Raw genomic sequence first — 12,321 nt, 5'->3', positions numbered from 1 at the left:
TGCAGAGCCCCTGCAGTCGTAAGTGTAAGTGGCTGCCAAGTACCATATCAAATAATTTTGTGGTTGCTGCAAAGGCCATAACCTCAGGCACAGGTTGTAAGTCCATTTTTTCAGCACCACTGTAATTTCAAACATTCACTGAATGAATGGTCATAAATTGAAGACTACCTGTATTTCAGCTCCCCTATATATTTATACTTTATTTTTAAATGTTACATCTATTTTTAATTTGTATACTAACTCAGAGTGAGTGTTGAACTGGCTGGCATTATAAACCTAAATTTTAAATAATGCTGAACTTAATTATAGTTTAGGAATTAAATCAAGAGCACTACAATTTCCTTTTTTGCAATAAAGTGGTTTAAGAAATAACAGTATTCCCTAACTTTCTTAAATAAATTTAAGGTGCATATTTCACTAATTTATATTGAGATATTGTCATTAATATCATTGATAGGTTATTATTTTAACACTCAATTTTTCAATAGCTTTAGCTGTTTTCGGCTGTGGTTGGTAATATAGCTGACCTTCAGAATCTGAAATCTAGAATCTACAATTTATAATGGGAGAAGCACAATAAATACATACAGGTTATATTCTCTTAAGAAAGGGAAACGAAGGAAAATTCCAAAGTTTCACATTTCAGACATATTTTCTAAAGGGGTCCCCCCACACAAACATCAATGTTTTTATCTGGTAAATTTTCCTGGAGTTTTGGGATGACAATTGCAGGATCTAATCACCCACAGGACCTATAAAATATGATGAATTTGTTTCAACTCTTCCAATGAAGAAGCATGAAAAATTAAAAAGTAATCTGGTGAAGTATGTAAAATAATATTTTATGTACATCTCTAAATACGTATGGGTCACTTGATTGACAGAAATCTAAACCTTGATTGTGACTGTCATTAATAAAACATGAATAACAGCAAATTCAAAAAGAAAGTGCAAATAGTAAGATAAAAGTACTGAATTTAATACAAATATTAAAATCTAATAATTTAAAACCATTTATATTCAGTAGTTCAATAAAATATTTAGGAGACAACCATAGAGAATAAATACATATTTTAAGAGCATGTCCTACCTAATGTATCTTCGTAATGAGTTTCACAGGCAAGGGGTTACTTGTCAACCTCAGAGCAACAATCTAATTATTCTCAGGAAGGAATATTTAAGTGGAGCTTTGGCAACTTCAAAGCATGATCAGATTGCCTGAATGAAAGCAGAAATTCAACCAGATTAGCCGGTTAATATTTAAATTTTTAAATCATAAAACTTAAAACTAAGACTTTCGACTTACAAACACACTGGCAAAAATGTCTATCCAGATTCTCAATCATCCAGGTCCCGATTGTGCTTTTCCAAAAAGCAGCTGGACTTTCTTGGTAAAGTCCAGTTGCCTTTTTGAAAAGCACCTTGGGATACACTGGCAAGAACTGGTCGCATAGTTTGGAATCACAGCCTTGATACACCTAGTAAGAGTTGGACTGGCAGATTGTCATTTAGCTGAAGACAGTGAAATAGCCTCATGGAGAATTTAAGGGACTAATCAAGTCTGGCCACCTTCTATATATGGATTGCTTGATAAAGATTAACCTTATGAGAAAACAGTCGGCAAATTTAATTTTTAGTATTTAAATTTGTTAATATTAGACTAAATCTGTTTTGAAACGTAAGTTGTCATAGCAAATAGCAAACATAGCCTTAACATGTTCAGCATAGAACAAATATAGACTAATGTGATTTATGTACATGCAGGTTTTCTATTCAATTGTTTATCACCTACTTTGCATCACTGAACTTTCAATAATATGTCAATGTAACAGATACCTCATCCTGTTTATAAATTAACATGTTTGTTTCAGTTCAGAAACTAATGAGATATATTGAATTCATTATTTTTGCATTAGGGTAGGAAGAAATGTTTGTGAATCATCTACTATACAATGATTTCAGTCCTAAAAACAAAATGCCTATATTTTATCTTATAATTTTAGAAATTGTTAAAAATCAAAGAATTTATTTATTTGCCTCCCCATCTCATATCCAACGATTCAGGGTGGCTTAATTTAATCAGTTGGAAAGATAAATTCTGAGAACCTGGTACCAATTCTCCAAAGTCATTTTCTCAGTAGCACCTGAGGGAAAAGGAGCATCTGATGCATCATGCCAAAACCATGGGCCAGATGCATCATGCCAAAACCATGCCCACCCCATTGCCAACCATGGAAAAAAAAGTCACGATACATCACATGATGATACATCACATGACACTGGAGTTTGACATCCCTCATCTATGATGAAGCACCTTGGGAATCAAACTAATATTTACAGGTTAAGCTGGAGCCCACATCACCCTGAATCTAGGGCTTGCACCAACTTACATCAACCTGGAGGAGAACCAGGTATTAAATATAATGGAATGCCCTTGGGGAGGGGAAGAGATGCTGCCTAGGAAACAGGAAGGAGCCCCCAGTGATATAGTCTGAGAAATTTAGGAAGGATTCATCCTAATGGAGCGAGCAGTTAAAAATGGTAGTAGGAAGTTTGAGATTTAGGTTTTGTTAATGTAGCCTTAGAATAAAGTAGAATTAGTTTATCTAGTTGTGTCTCGTCTGGTTTAGTTGAAAAGGCTGACAAAAGTAGAATTAATTCGTGTTATCATGTTTCCTGTATGGTCTGAGATCCTGACAGAGGGGGCAATACAGCATTCTGAAGGGATATGATTCCAGGCTAAATGACATTATTTCAACGTAGGACAACATCAGTGATGCCCTCGACGTGATGTCCCGCTGCCTGAAAGCGGTCCGGGAATGGATGGGGAGGAACAGGCTTCAACTGAACCCGGACAAGACTGAATGGCTGTACGTACCGGCTAGCCAGGATACTCAGAACATCCCATCCCTTAACATCGGGGACGAGTTACTACCCCCTGTTGATAGGGCCCGCAACCTGGGTGTCCTCCTTGACTCGCAGCTCTCCCTGGAAGATCACATAGGAGCTGTGACCAAGGGGGCCTTCTCCCGGGTTCGACTAGTTCGCCAATTACGGCCTTATCTGGACCTGGATGCCTTACGTACAGTCACCCATGCTCTTGTGACCTCTCGCCTAGACTACTGTAACGCTCTCTACTTGGGGCTGCCCTTGAGATCCACTCGGAAGCTTCAACTGGTGCAAAGTGCAGCGGCGCGGACACTCTTGGGAGCCTCCCGATACTCCCATATCACACCTCTCCTCCGTGCGCTACACTGGCTTCCGGTTGCCTTCCGTGTGAAGTTCAAGGTGCTGACAATGACATACAAAGCCCTACATGGCATGGGTCCGGACTACCTGCGGGAGCACCTTCTGCCAATGTCAACGCCCCACCGTCCTGTGCGCTCCCACAGAGAGGGCCTCCTCAGGGTGCCACCGCTCAAGGAATGTCGGCTGGTGGCCCCCAGGGGGAGGGCATTCTCAGTGGGTGCGCCAGCCCTCTGGAACAGCTTGCCAACCGAAATCCGGATGGCCCCCGACCTCCGCACCTTCCGGCGCGAATTAAAAACTTACCTGTTCCAGCAGTCCGGCCTGGCCTGATAGCTCTTATTGGGGTCCCAATTTGTATTTTACTATTGTTTGTTTTTCACTACGGTTCATTCTGTATGCCTATCTTATTCTGTACACCGCCCTGAGTCCCTCGGGAGAAGGGCGGTTTATAAAAACAAATAAATAAATAAATAAATAAATAAATAAAACAGGCACATCTGCTGGATCTTACAAAGCAGGCAGAAGCGATGGAAGAAAGGTGATCCTTCAAGTAATCATGACCTATGCCGTGAAGGACTTTACAGATTACCACCACCTTGACTAATAATATTCAAAAGCATACCGGCAACCAACGCAGCTTGCACTGAAGGTATGCAGCTATATTCTGAACCAGTGGTTTTCAAGGGCAGCCCCAAATGGAACGCAACGTAATACCGATAGTTCAAATATGAAGTGATTAATGTAGGAACGTCTGTGAGAAGAGAGTCATGGCCAGGTAAAGGACCAGTTGCGGCAATGGATGAATCTGGGCAATGGCTCTCTTGGCCTCAGCTGCCACATTTCCCAGGAGGTGGCATCTAGTTGGATCCACGAGGTGATAGATGCTTCCATATCTGCAGGGAGTGGTACCATCTGCCTTCATCCTTCAAATGATATGTTCCTCTCCTAAAAAAAGACGTTGTTAGACTTTTCTCAACATTCATCCAGTGCACAGACTTGCTTTATTTAGAAGGGCGATCCCCTGCTCACAAACAAAATCGAAATCGGCAAGAATTGCTTCTGCAATCTACAACTGTAGGAATTTGTTTGGTCCTGGAATTAAGTCATTTTGCATGCTTTCAGATAGGTCCAACACTAAAATGGACGCCAACATCGACTCTCTTCTTCAAAAGGAAAGCAGCCGGGTCAACCGTCTTCTTTCCTACACAGGTGAAAAGCAGGACGCGTCACCCTTGGGCCGCTCCACCGGGAGAGCACAGCGCGGCTGCTTGTGGCGAAAGACACGGGAAGGTGAAGCAACGCGGGGCGGTTTCAGAAACGGGAAGCCGTCACTCTCAGGAAGGGAAGCGACTTTTCAAGAGGAGGGGAAACGGGCCTTCGCAGGCCCAGGAAGGATGCTTAACGGCGGTAGCTCGGTGGCCGCCGAGGCAGCCTCCTTCCCGTCCGTAGCGACCGCCTGGGTTTCCTATCCTGGCAAGGCCTCCCAATCCCTGGCTCCGCCTGCACCACATGACCGCTCCGTTGCCCGCAAACTTTCTTCTTCTCCTTGTCCCGGGGCGGCCGCGATCGAGGCTGGAAAATGGCGACTTGGCGGCGTTGGCGCCGCCGCGTCAATCCTCGCCTCTCAGCCCTGGCTTTCCCCGACGGCTGGCGGGCTGGTGTTCCCCTCAGCTATGACGTGTTGGATACCCAACAAGCGCGAGGAGAAATACAGCGAGGGTGACGCTTTCCCTCTCTCTCTCTCCCGCGGGGATCCCTCGCTCGTCATGCGGCTGGGAAGCGGGTCTCGCAGCCAAACCGGGTGTGGATATTTATTATTATTATTATTACATTTTTATACCGCCCTTCTCCCGAAGGACTCAGGGCGGTGTACAGGGCAATAAATACAAAAACAGGATACAAAAGTTAAAAGCGATTAAATAAATGCCCAAGGTTAAAACAATAATTAAAACGTATTTAAAACCCCAACCCTAACCCATCAGACCAGGCCAGATTACTCAAATAGATACGTTTTTAGATCGCACCGGAAGGAGCGAAGGTCAGGGGCCGTCCGGAGCTCAACTGGCAAGCGGTTCCAAAGGTCTGGCGCGCCCACAGAGAACGCTCTCCCCCTGGGGGCCACCAGTCGACATTCTCTGATCGGAGGCACCCTGAGGAGGCCCTCTCTGTGGGAGCGCACTGGACAGAGGGAGGTTGACGCCGGCCGCAGGTGTTGCCGTAGGTAATCCGGACCCATGCCATGTAGGGCTTTGTAAGTCATTACTAACACCTTGAATCTCACAGGAATGCTGGATAGCTCAGGGACAGATATGGCATGCGAGATTGACAGTGAAGGAAACTTGGACCATGAAGCAACATATCTATACACATACACAGTGTTCATGGGCAATCTGCAATGGGAAAGTGAGCTCATTGGAAGATATGGCTCTTTCATTTGAAGATACAGGAATCTTCTTATTGCTTATTACAGATCCGTGGCATGTCCCATTTCCAAAATGGGTGTGAAACAAGTCAACCCAGTTTGGAAGTATTTCAAACTTGACTTCCTAAAAGACGAATCAGTAAATTGAAAGCTTTGGGGTATTTGATATTAACCTTTAACTATAGCTCTTTAAAAACTTATGAGTATATTCTACTAATTCACAAATGGCCATTACAATGTGCCCTATATTTAAATCTCCTTAAGTTACATTGGAACTGCACTGCTGGGGGTGCGCACGTGCCCACGGGAACATATGTGCTGAATCTGTATTTTCCTGAGCTGAGATCAGTGTAAAATAACTTCAGCTGGGACTGAACCAAAAATATTATAGATAGCCACTTTCAGGATATTTCAAGTACAGCATTTAATTTATTTATTTTTTTACTCTGAAAATGAACATCAGCAGCAGGAAAGTTAATGTAATATATTCAGTCCCACTCTATGACAAAAAGAAATCCTTACCTGGACACTTTGGAAAAGTTTAATTTATACAAGAAGATACATTTGAACAAAACAACGTATGCTTTTTATTATTATAGCATCTTTATATATCCCGCCCGATTTCTCGACTGGCTCTGGCAGGAGCCAAGACTGAGTGGAATGTGTACCCCACCAATCACCCATCCATCCACACAAACAAACGTCCTAGCATCCTTCTGGTCAAGCAGCACTTGGACCCCTGGTACGTCCTCTAACTCTTCCTCGTTCTTCTTCTTGCTCAGATCCTCCTCCTCCCCCCTCCCCGCTAAATTTGAATGAAAAGTACTGTTTGAGAATAAATATATGAATATCGTGGGATATTCTCACAAATCTAATTTTTCCTCAATTTAAACTGGCCAGTTTGACATTTTGTTTCTTTAAAAAAAAACCTCCCTAGATTTTTAGTTTACAGAGCAATCTACCCACCTCCCACCTCATTAGAGGAGCCTGTCTGCATTATATCAAGATTAAAGGGGTGAAATGGGGCCACCATTAACCTGGCTTATTTTCCCTAATAGTATTTGGCACCCTAGGGCTTTCAGATGCAGTGCTCTGACCCAGAATATTTAACAACTCAGAAACAGGATATATACACCTCTCTTCGCTGAATTTTAAGCTTGTTAAAACAAAGCATAGCCAGTGGAAATCATCTCAAAAATATCAATGCAGGTCATGGTTTGATTGAGTACATATAACACTGAAATAAACGTCTTTTCATTTTGGAGTTTCAAGAACAATTCCTTCCTTGACGCCCATCAAATTTTAAGCAGGTTTTAAAAAGTATTAAAAGGAAAAAAAGAACCAACTTTCCTAAAATTTCAGTAGCAATTGGTTAAAGCAAACTATAATTCTCTTCTAGCGTATTTTTGGCTGGTGTTGGCCATTTCAGTTTCCCAACTGCCATATACCCATAGTACCTTAGGAAATCTATTTGAATGTTTTGTATGATTCACTGTACACACTCCTATCTGTTTCAGATCCATCAATGCCATCCCTCACTTTTTGGTAGTGAAATTACAAAGATTGTAGAGTATTTGTGGGCAGAGAAGATACTGGAGAATTATCATTCAAGAGATATATAACACAAATATGAGCACTAAAATGTACCTAGTCCTTAAACTGGAGGATTAGATTATCCAAGAGCAAAAGTTGTAAAAAAAAACAAATAGGCTTTAGATTGAGTTAACAACTGAGCAGTACTAGTTGAAAAATACCCATCCAGTGCCAAATACTGCCTTTATGCAGTTTTTGTTGATTTTAAAGTGCTGATTTTAAAGTGTTGATTTTAAAGATTTTTTTTAATAACTTAGACCCAGTCTGGCAAGATACTTTACTAAAGACACACACATATACATACACACACACATACCCACAGACTATATATGTATACAAATTCACTCAGACAGTAGTTTAAATCTATAGATATTCATGCTTCCAAATTAACCCACAACTCTTTTCCTATTATATGCAGAAGATGCCACTATTTTATTTGTAACATGTGGGTTTTAGCCTAGCAGTTATAAACTTAACCATCAATATCTGATGATTAATTGTAATACATTTCATCATCTTAACCATTCTGTCTTCCTCTCCCTTTTCCTTCCCGCCTATTTAACTTCCTCTTTCTTTCACATGCCTATTGAGCTCAGCTTGAAGGAAAATTGCAATCATCACCTGTATCTCTTCTGTAGAGCGCTTATGTTTTGTTTTTTAGTCTCTGTTTAATAAAACAAATATATTTTATTTTAACTATGTCTCAGACTTTTAATTCCAGTGGCAAGCCCATTACACAATTCTATCTTTTACATTCTCTATGGGAAATTGTTTTGCAAGTATGAAATTACACTTTTCTTTCCCAAACTCTTCTACAATACAACATTAAGCTTTTAAAAAAGTACTTTTTACAAGGCCCGACTTACTTACCCATTTAGTATTCCAGGCAAATGAACAGAGAGAATGTAAAAGCAGTTGATTTCTGTTCTGGAATCTGTTCAAAATTATTCTATTCTGAATATGAATAAAACCTAGTTATTTTTTAACAAATAGTTCCATGAATATTGGGCAAAGTCCATAAAATAACACCCCCATAGCTGGCTTTAAATAAAATTGAGTTCTTTGTTAATTTTTTAATGTGAAAATATTACCACTCTTGTTTCTTCAGCTTATTGTTCTCAGCATCTTAAGCATTTAGATTATTTATTTAATATACACCACATATTTAGAAAAATGGATTGCTGGAAGTAAATATGAATAACATTTTAGCAGTAAGAACTTATGGATTGTTAAAAAGTTTGTGTATTAGGGTATACTGTCTGTCAATATCAAACGATACATGTATGTATGAAATGTATATAGGAAATATACCACAGTAGTGTAGTAATGGGAGACTGTAACTACCTTGATATCAACTGGAAGATAAATTCTGCAGCAAGTGGGAGATCAAACAGATTCTTAACCAACCTAGCTGACAACTTTGTCATCTAAAAGGTAGAGGAGGGAAGGTAGAGGAAAAACTATAGTAAACCTAATTCTTACTAAATTCTTACTAATAGAGAAGAAGTGCTAGAGGGAGTTGAAATTGCCGGAAGTTTGGGTGAGAGTGACCACATCATTTTGGAATTCAATATAATGCAAACACAAGCCATAGAACATAGTACAGCTACTGTCTTACACATTAAAAGAACTGATTTTAACAAACTCAGAGAGACCCTAAGAAAAAATTCCATGGATGAAAATCCTAAAGGGGAAAACAACTCAAGAAGTATGAGAAACTGAAAAATATGATCATAAAAGCCCAGTCCAGTACTACAACTGAAAAAGAAAAACAAATCCAAGAAGAAACCAGCATGGTTGCATAAATATCTCTCTGATAAACTGAAAGGACAAGTACAAAAAATGAAAAGAGGGACACATAACTAAGGCAGAATACCAGCATATAGCCTGAATCTGCAAAGATGAAGACAAGAAAGCTAAGGCTCAGAATGAATAAAACTTGCAACACAAGTCAAAGATAATAAAAGAAGTTTCTTTCAACATATAAATAACAAGAAAAAAAGTCAAGGAAACAGTAGGTCCACTTAAGTGAGAAGATGGGAAGGAAGTAACAGGCAGTAGAGAAAGCAGAGCTGCTTAACTCATTCTTTGGATCAGTCTTCATGCAAAAAGAAACTATAGCCCAACCTCCCAAAAACCTAACTGTAAAAGACAGACTAGAAATAAAAATTAAAATAAGCAAGACAATGGTTAGAGTACACATATCTGATCCTGATGAATATAAATCACCACAACCTGATGATTTACATTCCAGAGTTTTGAAGGAGCTGGCAGATGTTATCTCAGAACCATTGTACCATATCTTTCAAAAATCCTGGAACACCAGGAAATTACCTGAGGATTGGAAAAGAGCTGATGTAGTTCCCATCTTCAAAAAAAAGGGGGGGGGAACAGACCCAGAAAATTACAAACCAATCAACCTAACATCAATACTTGGGAAGATACTGGAAAAGATAATAAAAAAACAGATCTGCAAACATCTAGAAACAAATAGAGATACAACTAAAAGCCAATATGATTTTTTTTAAAAATAGATCATACCAAACCAATCTTATTTCATTCTTTGACAAAGTGACTAAATTAGTAGGCCAGTGAAATACTGTGACTTCAGCAAGGCATTCAACAAAGTAGACCACAACCTACTTCTTGGTAAGCTAAAAAAATGCAGAATAGACAGCAACAGCATCAGATGGATTTGTAACTGGCTGAAAAACCATACTCAACGAATTGTCCTTAATGGTATTACATCTTCATGGAGGGATGTAAGCAGTGGGGTGCCGCAGGGTTCTGTCTTAGGCCCAGTGCTCTTCAATATCTTCATAAATGACATAGATGAGAGAATAGAAGGGGAACTCATCAAATTTGCAGATGACACTAAGCTGACAAGAATAATCAACACTCCAGAAGACTAGTTCAGGATCCAAAAAGATCTTTACAAATATGAACAATGGATCCTATCCAACAAGATGAAATTTAATGTGGAGAAAAGCAAGATTTTACACTTAGGCAGGAAAAACCAAATGTACAAGTATGATTAGGTGAAATCTGGCTCAAAAACAGTAACTTTGAGAGGGATCTTGAAGTCCTAGAGGACGATCACTTAAATATGAGTTGGTAGTGTGCAGCAGCAGCCAAAAAAGCTAATACAATCCTTGTATAAAGAGGCATAGAATCAAAATCACATGAAGTATTAGTACCGCTTTATAAAGCATTAGTAGGACCATACCTGGATTACTGCATCTAGTTTTGGTCACCACATTACAAAAAAGTTGTTGAGATTTTGAAAAAAGAAGTCCAGAGAAGAACAACTGAGACAATTAAAGGCCTGGAGACTAAAACATATGAAGAACAGTTGCAGGATTTGGGTTTGGATAGTCTAGAGAAAAGAAGGACTAGGGGTGACATGATAGCAATATTCCAGTATTTGAGAGGTTGCCACAAAGAGGAGGGGGGTCAACTTATTTACCAAAGCACCTGTAGGCAGGACAAGAAACAACAAATGGAAACTAATCAAGGAGAGAAGCAACCTGGAAGTGAGAAACTTCCTAGCAGTGAGAACAATTAACCAGTGGAACAGCTTACTGTCAGAAGTTGTAGGTGCTTCATCACTGGAGGATTTAAGAAGAGACTGGAGAGTCACTTGTCTGAAATGGCATAGGGTCTCCTGCTTAAGCAGTGGGTTGGACTAGAAGACCTCCAAGGTCCCTTCCAGCTCTGTTCTGATTGATTAATATTTTGGAAAGATACAAATTTTGTAATTTATGGCCTTGAAAAATACTGCATAATCTTAAAGGTTCGTTGGAAAGGTAATTTTCAACATCACTTTGGTATATTTGATTCAATTAAAAACATGGACTAATATTAGATGGACCGATTGATACTGTTGTGAAATCAGCAAAAAGGTATTTTCTCAATGCACTATCAATTAGAAAATGAAAAAAAATGGTGAGGAACAACAGCATGATATTTTGTAATGAAAGGAATAAAAGCTTTCATAAACTCCAATACTGAGAAAAATAATAATCTTGGGAAAACAGGTAATACATTTGTTTTTCAGAGAGAAAGAAACATTCCTGCAACAATTCTTAAAGCACAATGGATTACCATTTTAGATAGTATATTTCTAGAAGTTATGTTGGCTATAACCAGTGGTTATTCAAAACCAAAAGAAAAATTACTGTAAAGACAAGACCTAGTGATTATTCAGCATTGTATCCCATTCATGAATAACCATTAGATTAAAATTAAATAAATTCTCATCATGCAAATTTCAGAAATTACTAAAAAGCCAGCTCCTAATATCATCTTTGCATGATTTTTTTGGAATTACAATCAATGTATTAATGAGTGAGATGTTTAATATTAAAATTACAAAAATTGCATTAGCTACAATTAGTTTTTTAAAATGCCCTAGTTGTTGGGAATATATCTGCAGCAAGGTTAAGTGAAACACAGCAATCAGTCAAGATGAAAAATCCTTTGTAATAAACACAGAAAATACATCATCTCAATAGGAAAAAATCAGTTTATTTTAAAAAATGAAGTGTGAATATAGAATTGTATTTTATCTGACTTTGGTCAAATAATTGTTCCTAGTTTTTGCTTTGAATCTGATCAAAGTAATCTGATTTACATTCTCAAAACATATAACTATTACTTTCAAAGGATCCTTAAGATATAATAGCATATTTACATTTTACTTTTTTAATTTTTTTACCTGATGTATGAGGAAGGAATTCAAATCAGATTTGGATGCAGAAGTTTGCGTTGCAAAAGGAGCCATCCAGAGTTGTTCTTAACAATTCCATAAAGAATTATTCTTTTAACTTCTTAGTGTTTATGCTATTTATGATAAACAATGTGATCGTGTAGAAACATACTAGAGAAACAATATTATTTTTGCCAATTCTCTCTTGCTGTGTTTCCAAATCTACTTCTGACATTGTTCCAGAGGGTCTAGGATCCTTCGGGTCCTTCACCACGCCCCCTTCACCTTGAGCCTACCGCCTTCGCCCATTTGCAGCGTTCCTCTATGGCTGGGCCATCCCCAGCCATTC

This window comes from Vipera ursinii, assembly GCF_947247035.1.
Source record: "Vipera ursinii genome assembly, chromosome: 5".
NCBI lineage: Eukaryota > Metazoa > Chordata > Lepidosauria > Squamata > Viperidae > Vipera > Vipera ursinii.
The sequence above is the reverse complement of the archived record's forward strand: the minus strand, read 5'-3'. Positions refer to the sequence as shown.